This window comes from Muscardinus avellanarius (assembly GCF_963383645.1).
Source record: "Muscardinus avellanarius genome assembly, chromosome: 8".
Classification (NCBI taxonomy): Eukaryota; Metazoa; Chordata; class Mammalia; order Rodentia; family Gliridae; genus Muscardinus; species Muscardinus avellanarius.
The window spans coordinates 81774299-81794047 of record NC_137794.1 but is presented as its reverse complement, the minus strand read 5'-3'; the positions used below and the strand labels follow the sequence as shown (position 1 = coordinate 81794047).

Below are 19749 nucleotides of genomic sequence, written 5' to 3'. Positions count from 1 at the left end.
ACACACATATATACACACACACCTATATACATATACATGTATGTATAAATGCATGTGTGTATGTATATGCATTTGAATTTGAGACATCTGATTAAATTGTAATAACTTTGTATCAAATTCATCCAGTTTTATCAACACTGAGAAGGTAAAGTCCTTGTGGAATTCTGGACCTTTGATTTCACACAAGCAGTGTGGCAAGACTATAAGAAAAATTCCTCTATTAAGAGGATAGGCTAATCACTAAGTAGCTTTTTTTGTTTATTTTTCCACCTAGATTAATACTAGTGACTCTAATGTAGACAGTGTTTCCCAAGGCTTTACCCCAGCCTTAAATCCACCCCTCCCACCCACTGAGAAAAACTGGCTCCTTTGGCTTCATGGGGGGAGGGGAGGGAGGATTCAGCTGATGGGTGCTGCTCAGGTCCCAGCTGAACACTCAGCTCACCTGTTAGTCTGTAACGAATGGTACTGAATTTTGTATTTCAGGATTTTATTTCTTAGTAATGTTTTGACCTGCAATTGCAGCCCTTTCTTAATTTTCTGGCAAATTATACCAAGCACTTACAATTGTTTTACTATTTGTCTTTCTAAGTAAAGAAACTGTGGGAAGGTTCTGCTGGGCATGAGTATCTCCTTTTGCTAACACACTTATATGTATTTAAGATCTTCTCTCTCTTACAGTGTAAGAATCTCATGAATGCAAAATGGGCTGTGTCCACAACTTTTGTGTCTGTCGTTATTTTGATTGTGTTTGTTAGGATAAAGTTCATGTTATGGCTTCCTGAAAACTTGCCCTGGTAGAGAGATGACCAGAAGCAGGTTGCAGCCTTCCAAGTACAGGTATATCAAATGAAAGCATGTGACAGTACCTCAGGTGTGGCCAGGTGCTGATGTCAGGCACAGTGATGGCTCTGGGTGGGACCCAGTGACAACACAGAAAATGAAGGCCCCGGTGTATTTGCTGACATTCTGTGAGAAATCAGTAGCATAGGGAGGAAAGATGTGGGTAAGCAAGGGAGGAGCCACGAACCATAAACAAAATTGTGTCAGTTCTTAAACTCCTTAATATTGCTCTACTTCCTCCCCCCTCACTGAATAGAGATCAAAAGGTGTTTCTCAAGATCACTTGAATTTATTGATTACTGATTCCAAGTAGGTAAAAATGGCACACCCCCTCTTTTATGAATTTAACTGATATCAATACCTCTGTTTCAAAGGTGATGCATGTAGTACACAGTTCTTTCTCCAGGTTCTTCATTTTGGTGGCAGGGACTTTGGGCATATGGAGAACAATGGAGATAAGAAGTCTTTTTTAAAATCTTTTTATTGGTGCATTGTAATCATACATCTTAATAGATGTACAAGATGGTAGAGGCATACATGCACACATCGCTCATTTAGGCCTTTCCCAATTCCCACCCCATTTCCTCCCCACATGGTGTACATTCACAAACATATCACTCACTTAGTGCCAAACATGAGAAGGGAAAGAGTTGTCTTTTTGTCCCCAAATGACCCAGAATTAAACACTGCCTCTCACACTCATGAAGAAAAGGTTGCTTCTAAATGGGAACATTATTTTTCTTCACATTTGTTTTATTCCTAATAGAGAATCTGTGAGTATCTAAATTGTATATTTCAATATTTTTCATTGAAAATATGCTGTGTTAAATTTATATCACAAATATCAGTGTGTTCTATGGTTTTCTATTTCTTAATCTTTTTTAAAGAAATAGGTAACAGCTGGGTGTGGTGGCGCACGCTTGTAATCCATGTGCTTGGGAGGTGGAGACAGGAGGATCGCGCAGGTTTGAAGCCAGCCATGCTGGCTTAAGAGACCCTGTTTCCAAATAAAACCATAAAATAGGTCTGGGAGTGTAGCCCTAACGTAGAAGGGCTTCCAGGAACCCCAGTACCATCACACACACACAAAAATTCAGTTTAGGAGCTGGGCGCTGTGGAACATACTTGTAATTCCAGTACTCAAGAGACTGAGACAAGAGAATTGCAGGTTTTCAGCCAGCCTCAGCTACTTAGTGAGGCCTTCTCCAACTTAGACCCTGTTTCAAAAATAAAAAACATAAAATAGATCTAGGAGTGTAGCTTGCCCCTGGGTTCAATCCCCAGTACCCCTCCAAAAAAATTCAGTTTAGAAAGAGTCCACACTTGTTGAAACTATCATCATTGAGTCTTTAATAATACACACCCTACATTTTCCAGTAGTTAATTGCAGGTTTCCAGGACTTCAGTAAATGCTAAACCTGAAAAACATGAACACATTTGTACAACTGAACCAAAATGAATTTGTTTTCTTAATCATCAATGGCACCAACATATTTTAAAAGACTATCACACCAAAGTAAAAAGACTTTGAAATAAACCAAATCTGCACATTTTATTGGTTTAAGTCTGTTTGCTAAAATAATTTTATGATTCTCCAGTGCATTATTTATGTATATTTAATCCAAACACTTAATGCCCAGCTTATAGTTAATCCTGCTTACATATACTTGTGAATTCAGTGACTTCAGGCGAGGATGGTTTCTATAGCACAGGACCTTCTGGACATTTTCCTGACCAAGACACTAATTGAGATGTCTTTTGTTTTCTTGAAGATTTAATTGACAAATGAAAGTTATGTATATTCAAAGTATGCAACATAATGGTTTGCTATACATATACATTGTATAATGATTACTACAATCAAATGGATGAAAACACCTGTCTTCATCCACAGTGATAATTTGTAAGTGTGTGTGTGTGTGTGTGTGTGTGTGTGTGTGTGTGTGTGAAATGTGTGCACACGTGTGCACTCATGCAGGCTTCTTAAGATGTTTTGAATGTCTGATTAAAGGACTCTAATATAAATGAGGTTACTCTGGCTACGAGAGGATAAGATTCTGGTGAATACAGGGATTGCAGGGGGAGATGAGTGGGGTTATTGGGCAGCAGAATTAGAACAGTGCTAGGAATGCCCTTTTTTGGGAAACAGTGAATGAAATATTGCCCGAATCATAATGAAAATAATCGAAACTTGTCTTAGTAAAACATCCTTTTCTAGGAAAAAGAATTGGTTAATCAAAGCAAGTACTGCTTTTGAACTATTGGTGAAATATTGATGGAAGAGCTTTAGTATCACTATTAAATACTGTACCCAAATACTGAACATTAGAATGGGATGTGTCTGAAAACCCTTTCTTTCATTAGGAAATGCCATCTGTTTCTTTTCTGCAATAAATTAAAAATATGTTTTTTTTTTTTTTTTTTTTTTTTTTTTACCACTGCAGCAGTGCTTTACAAATGTGTATCCCAGCTCAGTCCTCTCCTTTGTGCTTCAGATCTGTTTAAGACTTTTTTACTTCTTTTTTTGGTACTGGGGATGGGACCCAGGGACATTCTGCATTCAAGCTACACCCCCAGCCCTATTTTTTATTCCTTATCTTGAAACAGGGTCTCACTGAGTATCAAAGGGTCTCACTAAGTAGCTAAGGATCACGAACTGCGATCCTCCTATCTCAGCCTCCAGGATGCTGGGATTATAAGTGTGCACCACCACGCTTGCTCCGGTTAAGGCTTGAACCCACAGGGGTACCCTGGAGTACCTCACTCTCTGCATATTTAAAAGCAAAAGTTTTATTTGCTGTTCCAAGGATCATGCTTCTTAATTCTTCAGTTCTAGTTATCCAAGTGAAAAGCTCGAGTTGACCTTGATTCTAGTTACTCCCTACACCCAATCTTGTACTGTCTCCCCGACATCTCTCCAACCTATGCCTGTTTCATTTGTGCCCTTGTGAAGACTTTGAGGTATACTTCTCTTATGTGCCTCAGTTGCACAAATAGCCTTCTCTTATTCATCTTTCACTATGCTCTCAACGTGATTTATATGAATCAGAAATGCAGTGATGTGAATCCTTTCTTAAATGCTTCAAGTTTTATTGCAATCAAGTCTAGGATCACCTCTTAAATATTGTCTGTGTAAAAGACATGTTTTCAACATATTATCTTGTACCATTCTTAAAACAACTAAGTGAAGCATACACCCTTATTATCTCTAACTTACAGAACAAGGAAGAGAAAGTATCTGGGCCAACTGTCTGATGCTACATGTCCTATTGGTAAACACTTTGTGATGATGCTTCTAATTTCTCAGCTTCCCAGGAAGGCAGAGTTTGACATTTAAATAAACATAAAGAGAATGGGCCCATTTTAAGTCATTATATACACATGAATGTGACCTGCCTGGCCATTTTCTGTGAAGAAGACCGTTTTAACATTTTTATTATAAAATTAATGCTGAAAGGCATTGGTTCTTGACCTGTATACATCTTAATGGTTCTTAGGCTATTTATTACACTGTATGGGTTAGTTTTAGTGGAGACCTTGGGTACTGTTAAATGCATTTGCAACACTTATATACAATCTTTTTCTTTTAGCAGACTGTTTCTGACCTTGTGTTGTTGACAGTTTGGTGCATACATTTTTGTGGCAGAGAAAAATATAATGATTCTGAGCCTCTGTATGAAGTTATTTCCCCTCTTGCTTTAGCCTGAAGCATTCCTGAGTTCTCAGTTGTTATAGAAGTTCAAAGAGCCTTAACGTTTTGTTGGACAGGGCTATTCAAAGCTTTTTGTCTTAAAGTTAAGTTTGATTTGAGAAAAGAAATATACTAATACATTGTACAGCTTCATTTTGCAAACTTTTTTTTTTATCATCCATTCAATCCATAGTTTAAGCATTTATCCCATTTTCTGAGATTATTGGCTTTCATCTAAGGCCAGGTGAGTTAGAAAGATTTATTTTTTCTTCCACTAAAAAATGTGGTGTTTTTGAGGTTACCTGGATCAAACATTTGTGAATGACTAAAAACAGCCCTTTTCTAATACTTGTTCTGCCTGAGAACCATTAACCTATCTGACCACAGCAAACGTGTCCTCCCTGGACCTCTCTTAGAAACTCTCAGGCTTCTCCCACAGCGTGACTTTCAGCTTTTTTCCTTTTTTTATGGTCTTATTCCTCCCTTAAATTAGGAAAATCAAGTATGTAATTAGATATGGCTTAGTGTTACCTTGAAAACACTGGCAATTATCTTAAATATAATTTGGTTTTTGGTCATTATGACCTACAGCCCAAAACAGTGGCTACTGAATGATGAATTTTAAAGCAAACTCAAAATTCAGAGTGTACATGTGTTCAATTTTGTTTTGTGCTTATTTTCTCTTCCATGTCCCTTTTCTGTTTTTGTACTACAGACATGAACATTCATTGCTGAGTAAAAGCAGTATAAAAACGTAGCTTTTTAACCTAGTGGTAGCTTCACAAGATAGATTTTACATGCTGATGAACAAGATTCTGGTACTTGGAGTTTTGGAGAATGTTTGTTCAGGCATTCTGAGACATTTTACGAATTTTGAGATTTAGAGTTTTGAGAGTTCTCTAAGGTATCTTTGAAAAATAATCAGTAACAAATCTGATTTCTAATCACAAACTGTTTTTGGAAAGAACCATCATTGTATATTAAATTGGGTTCAGAAGAATTTTGATGGAGATAACTTTTTTATGATTTTAAAGGTACTCTATAGATTTAAAAAAGTTATAAGTATGAAAAATATCAATGGTATAGTGGAGAACATCAACATTAACATCACAAGGAGGGGCAGATTAAAGCTCAGAAAACATACCCAAACTGTAGGCCTCTGAAGCAGTTTATCTGCTCAACTGTCCCCCCCCCCCAAGTCATAAAAACCACAATTGTTCTTCCCAAGGGTGGGCTATAGAAAACAGAACCTCCTTTCTCCTAGTACCAGCCATAAAACCTAAAAATAATTACTCTAACTTTCCTCTGTTTTTCTATGCAAGAGACAGTCATAATGCAATTCTCACACCTATCTTGTATATTACATTAAATCACCAGATTCTAGACAGGTCTTATAGACAGGGTCTTGGCCCATAAGAAGAATAAAATAGCCGAGTGTGGTGGCACACGCTTGTAATCCTAGCATTTGGGAGGCTGAGACAGGAGGATCCGGGTCCTCAGTCAGCCTCAGCTACTAGTGAGGCCCTTTGCAACTCAGTGAGATCCTTTTTCAAAATAAAGAATGAAAAATAGGGCTGGGGGTATAGCTTGGAAGTAGAATGCACCTGGGTTCCATCCCCAGTACTGCCCCCCACAAAAAAAATTCATCCTCTTAACAGTTCTCAATAACCATTCATTAGTTATTGAATGATATGTATTATTTAGGATTTTGAGAGGCTAAGGTAATATGTTGCATGTATGTCTGTAAAAGTACCTTGCATAAGTAATGGCACTGTTGTATGAAAACATTTTGAAAGTTTTACTTTGTATAGTATTCTTCCTACTACTACTATTCTCCTCCTCCTCCTCCTCCTCCTCCTCCTCCTCCTCCTCCTCCTCCTCCTCCTCCTCCTCCTCCTCCTCCTTCTTGCAGTACTGGTGATGGAACCCAGAGACATTCTACCTCCAAGCTACTTCCCCAGCTTCAGATTGTAGTGTGAAAACGCTCAGGATTACCCTCAGACACAGTCACACAGACCTGCCAGACCCCTTCCTTATAATGGAAAATGAGAGCAGTGCTCACCAGTGAGTCCATGTGTATGGTTCATTTCACAGCCAGAACATTTTTTTCTTATTGATTGGCCTGCTTTTTTTAAAAAAATAATTTATTTTATTTTATTTTATTTTTGCGGGTTTTTGTATCTATCCATGTATTTTCTGACATCTTTCATTAATTTATAATTGGTTCCCTTTAAGATTTTTTTCTTCACTCTAACAGTCTTCCTTCATCTCTGTTGCCCCATTACACCTTGTCCCCAGCCCTTCTTAACTTTTGATCATCATTAGTTTTCCCCCCGGAACAGGCTCTCCCCAGCCTTTTCTGTTTGCCTCTCATAACACCTCAAATACTTTGTAATGCACTTATTTTAATTTTCTCTATTCATTGCCTGTCTCTCTTTGTACTTCCAGATGTTTTAAAAATCAAACATCTTATTTTGTTGGGTAAAACAGAAAAAAAAAATCTAACAGTTCTCATGCCAGAAAGCTGGATTTCCTGCAGAATATCTTGAGTATTTTGGCATATTTATGACAGTGTTTGGGAAAATGGTGCATATATGTATTCTTTGACTGTTTTTGCTGTTGACCTTGATTGTCAGTCACTCCCAGGAATACTAAATTTATTTAAAAATAGTGAGAACAAGTGTTGCATAAAACACCAAGAGAACAGTGTTGCATAAAATTTGCTTTTAAATTATGTCCTTCAGTGATATTTATTGAAGGTATTACCATATAATTTTTTTTTAAAAAAAATTCAACTTAAATGAGATTTAGTCTAGTCTTATATGTAAGGTGGATTTAACTTTGCTTGTGTGGTTTCTTTCTAGTTTGGTGACACTGTCTCCTCCCCCAGCCCTCACCCCCACCCTTTATTTAGGAGATATCAAGTCACTACATGGTAAAAACTCAGGGAAAGTGAAGAGAATTTTTTTCTTTCTTTTTCTTTTAACTATAGATGTTAAGCTGTGTAGTCAGGACTTGTTATAGTTTACAGGAAAGGCTTTTTAGCTATGTTTAAAAAGAGATGTACTGTTCTCTATTCTAGATAATGCCTTATTGAATCAGTAAAGATCTGTATGTTAAGAATTATTTAAAAGCAGAGTTCTATACTATATTGGATTTTTTTTTTTTTTGGTCTTGCCTCTGCTGAGACAGAAAAAAACCAACTGCATGCAAGTACTGAATGAAGAATCTTCCTGCTTGAACTATTTGAAAGACACGTGTCATAGTACAATTGATTGTTAGACAACTCAAGTGAAAATAGTTTGTTATGAATACTTTTTTAAACGTACACCAGATTTATTTATTTATTTATTTATTTATTTATTTATTTATGGTACTGGGGATGGACCCAGGGGGAATCTACCTCCGAGCTACCCTTCCAGACCTATTTTTTATCCTTTATATTGAGACAAGGTCTCACTAAGTTACAGAGGGCATCACAAGTAGCTGAGGCTGGCTGTGAACCTACGATCCTCCTGATTCAGCCTCCCAAGTACTGGGATTACTTAGCATGAGCCACCATGTCCAGCACACCAGATTTATTTTAACACAACTACTTAAAAAAAAAAAGCTCAATAGAGCCTAGCTCCTTGACATTTTGCTCTCCCTCTCCACATGGACCATGGAAGCTCTGGCTAAAGCTGCAGCTGTGGAGGAGAATGGAGACAGCGGCTCAGGGGAAACCAGGCCATAGGAGTGGTAGTAGGAAGGTGTCTGGGAGGATGAGCAGCAAGAGCAGACCATCGCTGAGGACCTGGTCATGACCAAGTATAAGATGGAAAGTGGCATCGCTAGCTGGGTCTCTGGTGGAAGCATCCAGCTCATGTGTGTTGGTACTGAGGCTGTATGAGTAAGGTGATACTACAGTTGATTATGGAACAGACAGGAAAAATCCTGAAGAAAGAAAGGGAAATGAAGAAAGGTATTACCTTTCCTACTAGAATTGCAGTAAATAACTGTGTGTATGTCACTTGTCCCCTTTGAAAAGTGAACTAGGGGCGGGACTCTGGGCCCCGGCCGAACTGCGAGTAGCACGCCAGACCCCTGGAGAAACCGGGCCCAGTAAGACACTGGGTTCTGGGCGGGGGTCGCGTGCGGGGCACGCCAGATTGGGCCCGGGTCGCGGGACTCTGGGCCCCAGGCCGAACTGCGAGTAACACGCCAGACCCCTGGAGAAACCGAGCCCAGTAAGACACTGGGTTCTGGGCGGGGGTCGCGTGCGGGGCACGCCAGATGGGGCCAGGGTCGCGGGACTCTGGGCACCGGCGAGTAGCACGCCAGACCCCTGGAGAAACCGGGCCCAGAACAGAAAAAGATAAAGAAAAATATCGGAGAGGAGGTAAGAAAGCCGTTATGGATGCCAGGACACTGGAGATGCAGACAAAACTTATCTAAATGCACTGGAACTTATGGAAAAATTCGCCATGAAAGAGGACTGCTATTTCTCTATATTGTTAAGAATCTCAGACATCAGCTGTAAGGAGAGAGTTTAGCGGAGACCAAGGAGAAATGCGGTGTTGAAAGAGTTCTCCGCGATGGTGGTGGAGACTTGTATTCAGGAGAAGCAGAAACCGGATCTTACCAACTTTATTTTTTTGGAGAAATTACACCAAATGTCTAATGCTACCATCACGCATGCTTAGGAACACTGGACAACATTCAGAGTGGAAAAAGAGCCTGGGAAGGATTTGAAACGGTGGAGGCAGTGGCAATGCCAGTGGCCAATACTCAGGGGAGGCAGAGATCTGATACATTACACCTGGAATCTTTGAAATAATAACCACAGAGACAGTGATGGGAACCTGCTGAGGGGTTAGGCGGGCGCCGGGGCCAGTGGCCGACATCAGAGCTTGCTGTGAGGCAAGGCCACTACTGAGGCCTCCGTGGCCGGGATTGGAACCTGCTGAGGGGTTAGACCGATGCTGGGGCCAGCGAGGCCATCATTGGAGCCTGCCATGAGGCAAGGCTTGTGCTGGGGCCTCCGAGGTCGGGTCCGGAACCTGCTGAGGGGTTAGGCCGGTGCTGGGGTCAGCGAGGCTGGCATCGGAGCCTGCCATGAGGCAAGGCCGGTACTGGGGCCTCCGAGGCCAGGATAATAGCCTGCCGAGGGGTTAGGCCGGTGCTGGGGCCAGCGAGGCCGGCATCGGAGCCTGCCTTGAGGCAAGGCCGGTACTGGGGCCTCGAGGCCAGGATAAGAGCCTGCCGAGGGGTTAGGCCAGTGCTGGGGCCAGCGAAGCCGGCATCGGAGCCTGCCGTGAGGCATGACCAGTGCTGGGGCCTCCGAGGCCGGGATCAGAGCCTGCCGAGGGGTTAGGCTGGTGCTGGGGCCAGTGAGGCCGGCATCGGAGCCTGCCTTGAGGCAAGGCCGGTACTGGGGCCTCGAGGCCAGGATAAGAGCCTGCCGAGGGTTTAGGCCGGTGCTGGGGCCAGCAAGGCCTGCATCGGAGCCTTCCGTGAGGCATGACCAGTGCTGGGGCCTCTGAGGCCGGGATCGGAGCCTGCCGAGGGGTTAGGCCGGTGCTGGGGCCAGCGAGGCCGGCATCGGAGCCTGCCTTGAGGCAAGGCCGGTACTGGGGCCTCCTAGGCCAGGATAAGAGCCTGCTGAGGGGTTAGGCCGGTGCTGGAGCCAGTGAGGCTGGCATCGCAGCCTGCCGTGAGGCAAGGCCGGTACTGGGGCCTCCGAGGCCAGGATAACAACCTGCCAAAGGGCTAGACCGGTGCTGGGGCCAGCAAGGCTGGCATCAGAGCCTTCCGTGAGGCGAGGCCAGCATCGGAGCCTGCCATGAGACATGACCAGTGCTGGGGCCTCCTAACCCAGGAACGGAACCTGCCGAGGGGTTAGACCGGTGCTGGGGCCAACGAGGCCAGCGTTGGAGCCTGCTGTGAGGCTAGGCCGGTGCTGGGGCCTCCGAGGCTGGGATTGGAATCCTGCCAAGGGGTTAGGCCCGTGCAGGGGCCAATGGCCAGCATCGGAGCCTGGCGTGAGGCAAGTTCACTCCTGCAGCCTCCAAGGCCGGGACCAAAGCCAGCTTAGGGTTTAGACCGGTGCAGGGGCCAGCGAGACCAGAACTGGGGCCTCCCATGAGGCAAGGCCGCTGCTTGAGCCAGCGAGGTCTGGATCAGTCCACTCAGTAGCCAGGCCACTACTGGGACCATCAAGAGTGGGATCGGTACTTGCAACGCAGCATGCACAGAGAAATATCGCAGAAAATATAAATCAGACTCTTCTCTTAATCAGCAATAACTAGGAGGAAAAGGGCAACAGGAAGAGGTTGAGCTATAGAAAGGGCCCTATAGTGAAGCAACTAATGTGACCAATCAGAGGGTATGTAATACTGGAGGCTGGAGCCTCTTAAAACGCAGGAAGTACATAAACAAATGTATCAAAGTAAAACACCAAAGAAGCGTGGGATGGAGGGAGGGGGAGGGAATGGAATGGGGGCTGGAGGAGGGCTAATTGGATTATGTGTGCTTGTATATCCTCTCAAGTCTTGTACTCCAATGTGATTGATATATGACTACAATGCACCAATTTAAAAAATAAATTAATAATAAAAAAGCACATTTATATAAAACAAAAAAAATGGCTAAAAAAAAAAAAAAGAAAAGTGAACTAGGACTATATTCTCAAGGAAGGTGTCTTGGTAAAAATTGACCTTGGGGTTCATGTGGACGTCTTCTTCGTAAAAGAGGCTCATAGTTTTGTGGTTGGTGTAGCTCAGGAGACTCAAGTTACAGGATGGAAAGCAGATGTGATAAAGGCAGTTCACCTTTGTGCTTAAGCTGCCCTATGGCTGGTCAAACCTAGAAATTAGAACACTCAAATGACAGAAGCCAGGGACAAACTTACCCACTCATTTCATTGCAAACCAATAGAAGGTATGCTCTCACACCAGTTAAAGCAATGTGTCATTGATGGAGAGAGAACTATTATCCAGAACCCCACAGAGCAGCAGCAGGACCATGAAATGGCTGAATTTAAAGTTCATGAAACATATGCCGTGAATGTTCTTGTCAGCTCAGGAGACGGCAAGGCTAAGGATGCAGGACAGAGAACCATGATTTACAAAGAAGACCCCTCCAAAGAATACAACCTCAAAAAAAAACTTCATGTACCTTTTTCAGTGATGTGAAGAGGCATTTTGATGCCATGCCATTTACTTTAAGAGCATTTGAAGATGAGAAGAAGGCTTGGATGGGTGTGGTAGAGTGTGCCAAGCACGAGTTGTTGTGGTCATTTAATGTTCTCTATGAGAAGGAGGGTGAAATTGTTGCCCATGCTAAATTTACTGTTCTACTCATGCCCAGAGCCCCATGTGAAAAACCAGTGGTTTCTTTGAGCCTGACCTCTATAAGTCAGAGACAGAGGTTCACAGTGCAGAGATATAGACCCTCCTTAAGAGTTCTGCAGCCAGGTGTGGTGGCGCACGCTTGTAATCCCCGCGCTTGGGAGGCTGAGACAGGAGGATCGCGCAGGTTCGAAGCCAGCCGCGCTGGCTTAGAGACCCTGTTTCCAAATAAAAATATAAAAAATAGGTCTGGGAGTGTAGCCCGGAGGTAGAAGGGCTCCCAGGAACCTCAGTAACATACACACACAAAAAGAACACCCCAATGAACTTAATTATATTTAAAAAAGAAAAAGAAAAAAAATAACTAAGACCCGATAAGAATTAGCATTTTTAGGGAGTCACAGGTAGAACAACCTTTTCTTTTTTACACTATGAGTTACATAAAAACTGTTAGTTTATTATCCTTAGGAATACTAGGATGTATAATCTTTATTTAGGTTAATCGTGATGTACTTTATTAGTTTTCTATAGCTGCTGCAATAAATGTTTAATACAAATTAATTAATCTTACATTCCTGGAGGTCAGAATTCAAATGGGTTTCATTGAGCCCAGAGTGTCTGGGGGTGGTGGTGGTGGAAGACTTCTGCAGGCCTGTTCCCTGCTGTGTATAGCTTCTAGAGGTCTCCTCCTTCCTATTTTGTTTTATTTACTTATTTTTTATTTTAGAACAGGGTTTTACTAAGTTTCAAAGAATGACCTCAAAACTGCTATCCTCTTTTCTTAGCCTCCCAAGTACTGAGATTATAGGCATATACTGCCACACCCTACTTACAGGGCACTTTATCTTTTTTATTCTTTTTTTTTTGTGTGTGTGGTACTGGGAGGAGGGTGGAACCCAGGGGCTTTCTACCTCTGGGTACACTCCCAGCCCTATTTTATAATTTATTTGGAAACAGGGTCTCACTAAGTTGCTGAGAGCCTCACTAAGTAGCTGAGACTGGCTTCAAACCTGTGCGATCCTCCTGTCCCAGCCTCCCAAGTGCCGGGATTACAAACTTGTGCCACCACGCCTGGCTCAAGGCCCTTTATATTTAAAGCCAACAATGTCAGACCCAGTCTTTCCCACACTGCTATCCCTCTGCTTGTCCATTTCTGCTTCTCTACATTTAATAAGCTTATGGTTACATTGGATTTACCTGGGTAATCCAGGATAATCTCAGCGTTTGTTGATTACCAATCTTAATTTTATCTGCAACCTCCCTTGCTCTTTTCCTGTAAGCACCTCACTTACAGCCTCAAGGGATTATGATCCATGATGCTTGAGGTGGCAGGGGAGCATTTTCCATGCACAAAAAGTACTCTGAATACACTCATGTTAAAATAAAAATGGGAGTAGAGGTAGCTAGATGCTTATTTTTTGGAGGCACAGATAGAGAATTTATGAGATTGTTTTACACCTATTTTATCTTCTGTCCCCAAGCCTGTGTTAGAACATCTGCTTAAAGCCACTCGAGGGTGTTCATAAACAGCAATGATATAAGAAATGACTAGCATTTTATTTTATTGAATTTGAGATGGCTTTTCAGGTCAGAATATAAATTATTTAGGAGGTATTTGCAGGTTATTGGAAGTTGAGTGAATCAGGTATGCTCTCCTTCTGCGTGTTCTTACCATATTAATTTGTAGTAGCACCTTCCTCTGCCATACAGCTGCAGCTAAGTACACAAGATAACCTTTTATTTCTTGATAGGTGGCTTAATACATGCTTTCTGGCTAGATTAAAAAAATGGAGAAAAGCATTTATTTGAAGTGGTCATTTCTGTTTCTTCAAGGTTAGGTATTGGTCTCATTTTTTAATCTTGCCATGGGTATTGTGATCTCTTTTTTCTACAAATGTGAAAAGTACATCTCTCATTGCTGTTCACCAAGTACCGTGTTTCAGAGTTGGGGGTTTAATTTATCAAAGGGAACTCCTATGTAAGATGAACTTCTCTTGCTTTGGTGAAATAAGATACATTGAGACATTTTCTTTTGGAGAAGGTATTTAATATGTCTGTTGAATACCCCTGTCTGGGCAGTATTTTTGTATAAATATTTTGAAAAATTATTTCACATTGAAATAGAAACACTGCAACTTTCCAAAGGGGTTGAGCAATCTCTGGCCAAAGAAAAGAGCCAAAATACTAGTTAGGTGAGAAGTAATTAAGAAAGAAATATTAGAGCCAGCTGAAATCTGTTTCTTGGGCATATGCACATGTCTCAAAATGAGTTACCAATGGAAGTTTTGACAGTGTTCACAGAAGTCTTGCAGTTGCTGGTGGTTTGCGTGGGAAATCTTTTAAATCTATTTCACAGCAATTTTCTACTCAGAAAACTTCAGGGATAATAGACTGAGCAGCAATATAAATGTGAACACAGAGAGTTTAAATAGAGAAAAATTAGACTACATAAAAATAAACATTACATGGTAAGAAATAAGTTATGATATTGACAAGTGCTTACACGGAGGTCCTCATGAACTCCTGCTAAAGAATATAGTTTAGTAAATGCTTGAAATTTAAAATTTTTGTGATGCTGCCAGACTGAAATTTTATATTAACATGAGTGTGTTTGTATATATACGTGTGTGTGTGTGTGTGTGTGTGTGTGTGTGTGTGTGTGTATGTGTTTAGTAGCATAGCCATATCAGCCTATTAGTATTGGCATCAACCTGTTAGTATTGGTACAAATTGAGTCCCAAATTAGTTTGTTGTGATGCCTCTGCCAACAGCAAAAAATATGTTGTCCTCTTCATTGTCAGCTAAGATTTTTCAAATCAGATAAGAAGTTGACTGTCTAGTAATTGTCAGGCATTTTGTTAGATGCTAAATGTAGGCTATACTCATTACAAGCAAACTTGGTCCCTGACCTCATCAAGTTTATAGTCTAAAGAAGAAGGTACAAATTAATTGGTTAATTACATGACATTAAATCTGTGTGTCCAATGAAAGACAGGTACATGGCGTGGATCTGGAAAAATCAACCCAAACTGTGAGGTTTGATTTGAGTGATAGATAGAAACTTAATAAAGAGAAGGGGAATGAAGCAGAGGTGAGGGCAAAACATTCCAGTTTGAGGGAACAACATATATAAGCTCATGTGGCTGAAGAGTACCCCTATAAACCTTGTTACTGGGAGGTTCACAGACCATGGAGTGGGAAATGATTTCAGATGAAGATGGAGAGGGAGGTGAAGCCAATTTTAAGGGGAACAGTGGTTATTAAAGGGTTGGACCAAAAGTGACAGTGGAGATAAAATTGGATTTCTATTTTCAAAAGATGGTTTTGGCTACATCATAAAGGATGGAATGAAAGTGGGTAAGAGTAGCTACAGAAAGGTAAGTTAAGACCCCTGCAGTATCCAGGTGAGAGAAGTTGGTAACTTGGTTAGTGTTTGAGGATATAGGGTCAGGGAGAAAAATATTGAATTAGAGAGAATTTTAGATAAAAATCTCAAGACTTAACAGTAGAATGGGTATGGTGATGATGGAGAAAGTAAAGTCAATTATAAATCTTGGGTTTAAATCTGGATGCAAGTAGATATTATTATAGGAGAAGAATCCCTGGAGGAGGATCATATTTGCTGGTGAGGATGGGGTGGAGGTGCAGATCCAAAATGGATGTAGACATGTTTGAAATATCTTTATGACAGACAAGTAGAGAGATCTATTACATGGTTGAATATATAGGACCAAAAAGCAAAGGATATGTCTGAATTAAAAAATTTTAACGAGACAGCGGCATTAGCTTTAGTTTTAAGCTATTGATGCTTGTGAGAAATCCCACCATTAAATGGCTCCTGCAAGGACCATGTTTTTCAGAGGAAATATAGGAGTAACCAGAATAGTTGGAAGAAACTAGTAGGTGTATAACATGGAAATAAAAAATGTAAAGAGTAGCAAGTGATCTTTTGTATTTAATTTTTCCAAAACAACAAGAGTAAGGAGGGCTGAAAATATGCATTGCCTTGGTGATGCAAAAATTGTCAATTACCTGAGAGGAGGTTTCCATGGCACACACCTGCAAATTTTCTTATGAGAATATATTTCTTCTGGGAATGAATATTTAAACTTAATAGAAATGGTCATTTGCTATTTCATAGAATTCTCACTTATAGGCAGGGATTATTATTTCTTTGGTGATATTTATCTGATACTGTCAAAATCAAACTGAATGATACTTGGCAAAATAGAATTTGCCATTGTTTAACAGTATGCTGTTACTGTCCTGATAGGAACATAATTTATTTCTTTTGCCCAAAATATAACAGTAAAAGCTTTTGTTGTGTTTTACACTTTTCACTTTTAGTTCATTCAATATCTGCCTTGCTGATATATATTAACGGTATATTTTATATGTTATTTTTCTGTTTATTTATATTTTTCTTAAATTTTATGTATATGAAGAATCTTAGCTCAAAGAAAATATTTTGTGTGTATTGCTTTTAAGCATATCATACTTTTTGCATTGCTTTATTTTATTTTATTTTATTTATTTTTTGGTGGTACTGGGGTTCCTGGAAGCCCTTCTACCTCCGGGCTACACTCCCAGACCTATTTCTACATTTTTATTTGGAAACAGGGTCTCCTAAGCCAGTGCGCACCGCTGGCTTCGAACCTGCGCGATCCTCCTGTCTCTGCCCCCCAAGCGAGGGGATTACAAGCATGCGCCACCACGCCTGGCAACATTGTTCCATTTTAATGGCATGTTTAGTTATTTATTAGAAGAGCCTTATTCCCTTACCTCTGTAGTCATAAAATCATAGTTTTTTTTATCTTAAATAGAATATAATTTAAATTTTAAATGTCTACTTATCTAATCATTGTTATCTCTCTAATTATCAAGAATCTAATTGTCCCATGTTTCTGGCCAGTGTGACATTTTGAAGGTCTGTAAAACACCCACTGCTGTTTGCCACCCTGGGGCCAGCAGGAGGACCTTGTACATTCTGCATAGGAAGCACATCCGCTGTAATTCTTTATTTTCAAGTTTTTGTTTAATCTATTTGCTGGCACATTCATCTTTGCCATTGTCTGTGCTATTATCTTCTTTAAATTTCAGGATTAATTTGCATTGCCTTTAGCATATATTGTCTGACACGTGAATTAACAGGTAAAATATTGTATAATCCAATGTGTTTTCCTTCTTGTTAGATTTCTCCTGTTTGTAATTGTAGCATGGACAAAGGCTTGGCAATAGCTATTATGCAGACAGATTCAGCCAAGTAATCTGTCAGTAGTTGCTACAAAAAAACCCCCAAACTGTTTAGTATTTCTTTCCAGTATTCTGAGAAATAATGGTCAGGACTTGCTACTGGGTAGAAAACCAACACAGCCACACACTGGGCTCCACACTCAGAAGAGGCCCCACACTTGGAGTTTAATGTCCTGTCTGCCTTGAAATTCCTAATAATTTTATCTTTGATTTAGATTTTGTAAATGAAACCAGTGGGGAAATGGACCAATAGCTGGAGGCTTGGGTCCTCAGCACTCCTATGCTCTGCCTCCCATATCCTCTCATTGCCTCCCTGAGGTCTTGGCTGCCCCCTCCTCTCCCCCCATTTGGCCTAGTGACTCCCCACCCTCCCTCTGGCCCTGGGGGCATCCAGCACAGGCGAGGGAAAGGTTGAGCCAGGACTTCATCCTGCTTACTGACTTATCATATGGAGCTCCAAACACCTGTGGGAGTCTGTAAGCACCTGTGAGTACTCTCCTGCCCAAGAGAGCTTGTCATTCAGCAGCAAATAAAAAAATAGTGTGACAGATTGAGAGAGATTATCTTGGAAAAAAGGTAAATGGTCCTGAGGATTAAGCTCAGAGGCACTCTACCTCTGAGCTACACCCCCAGCTCTATTTTTTATTTTTATTCTGAAGCAGGTTCTTGCTAGGTTGATGAGAGTTTTGCTGCTTGCTGAGGTTATCCTTAAACCTGCGATCCTCCTGTCTCATCCTCCCAAATACTGGGATTATAGGCATTTGGCCTTGAAAATTGTTAAAGGTAAAATAGTGCTTAGATATAAATTTCACCTCTGGAACTTATTGATTTTATGAGAAATAAAGTAAAAAGAAGTGCTCCAATATTTTAGTTTTTCTGAAACATGGTATATGAGTAGGAATTCCCAAATATATTATCAAAATAATTTTTTCTAAAGGTCATATTGGCAGTCTTTTAGATTACGTCTCATTGTTTTTTAAATTGAGCTATTGAAACCCTCCAAACAGCAATAAAAGCAATTTGAAATTAAAAGTAAAATACAGATGTGCAAAATTCATTCCAAATTTGTAGTTACTTTTACCCTGACTTTGTTGAAAATAAACTGCTTATTTAATAGGAATTCTCTATTATCTATTTTATTGAGAGTTTATATCATGATTTAGGAGTTGGAGACTTTTTTTTCGCCTTTGCTGCAGAATGAACCCAGGGCGTCATACATGCTATGCTATGCGAGTGCACCTTTAAGCTACAGCCCCAGCCCTGGAGACCTTTTAAGTAAAGTTCTTCTGTGTTGTCCCTGCCTCTCCCTGGCTCTGCTGCTCATTCTCTTTCCTCTTTCCTTCACCCTTAATTGCTTACATTACCAAACTGCTTTGGTAGAAAATTATAGATTTTATTTGAATGCTTTATTGAAGGTCATACTTAGCTTGCATGGGGACTTTTAATACATCAGAATAGCGTTAGAGCTGCCCATGACAAAATCTCAAGCCTTTATTCAGTGCAAAAAAAAAAAAAAAAAGTCCAAGGAAAAGAGAGAATAAATTGGGTTTAATCTTCCTGTTTATAACCTTAGTGACCTCAGTTATTCTCCCTCTTGTACACAGACCTGCAATACTTGTGTTGGGTTGGGTTTTAGTTGTTTTTTCCTCCCCTAAACCACAGTGATCTTACTTTCTTTTAAATTAAAAAAAAATTGTGTTATTTGTCCTTGGTTGAAAGAGTTTATCATGCTGGTGTCATAGATATTCTCCAGGGGACTGCTGCAGCCATTGTGTGGCCATCTGCTGTATTGCTTTTATTCTTTCTTTCTTTTTCCCCCCTAAACTATAATAAAGCTTCTGAAGGTTTTCTTGATATATAAATGAATTCTTAAAATTATTAATTTATTGCTTTTGATTTAGAGTCATATCAATGCAGCAGATGTCAGATATCTGCTTGGTTGATGTTACCCAAATTAACTTTTTGATTCCCTTTTTGATTCCTGTCTTTTAGGGCAGATTCCATAAATAGACATTTCAGGATGTTAATGCACTCTTCTTTCTCACAAGTCCTAGGGATGATAAGGAATTTACTTTGGCTTCTATGCCAGCATTTATCTAACTTATGACCTTGCAGTTTCTCTCTCTCTTGAGATTAGGCTGCCCCCCTCTAACTTGATGGCTGAATATGTGATTTATTACATGACTTACCAGTTGAAGCAACTATTTAGCTGTATAAAGATATGTAAAACTTTCATATTTATTGCAGTTTGGCCCATTGCCTAATATATTATGCAGTAATGAATATGGGCTTTTCATTCCAGACATAATTAGTTTATCTCCAAATTTGTCATGGAAATTCATGGGTGGAATCATTTATTTACTTAAAAGTAAAATTGAACTTGCATAGAGAAGGCTGGATGATTTTGTACAAGCTAAGTAAAATTTGAATAAAAATACTCTGTTTTATCACTTTTTAACTAATAGTTACTTTAATTTTGTTATTTAAAAAGGCACACTACATAAAGTACAAATGTCTTTTCTATAAAACTACTTAGGATAGAAAATCAATGTTGTATATTAGCTGGGAGTGTAGCTCAGTAGTAGAGCATTTACCAAGAACATGTAAGACCCTGGTTTCAATGGAGACAAACAG

The 19749-nt window shown here is 40.3% G+C and overlaps 1 protein-coding gene and 1 pseudogene across 5 annotated transcripts in view; both read left to right on the top strand.

Moving 5' to 3' along the window:
• The window catches only part of LOC308266372 (proliferation-associated protein 2G4-like), a 29582-nt pseudogene extending 17620 nt beyond the window's left edge, over window positions 1-11962 (top strand). Inside the window, exon 4 of the transcript in view lies at window positions 11191-11962. The product of the transcript in view is annotated as a proliferation-associated protein 2G4-like (transcript). The remainder of the gene's footprint in view (window positions 1-11190) is intronic.
• Window positions 1-19749, top strand: part of PTPRK (protein tyrosine phosphatase receptor type K) — a gene marked incomplete at both ends in the record, with an annotated part of 572810 nt that overhangs the window by 47283 nt on the left and 505778 nt on the right. The gene's annotated exons all lie outside the window — the stretch shown is intronic.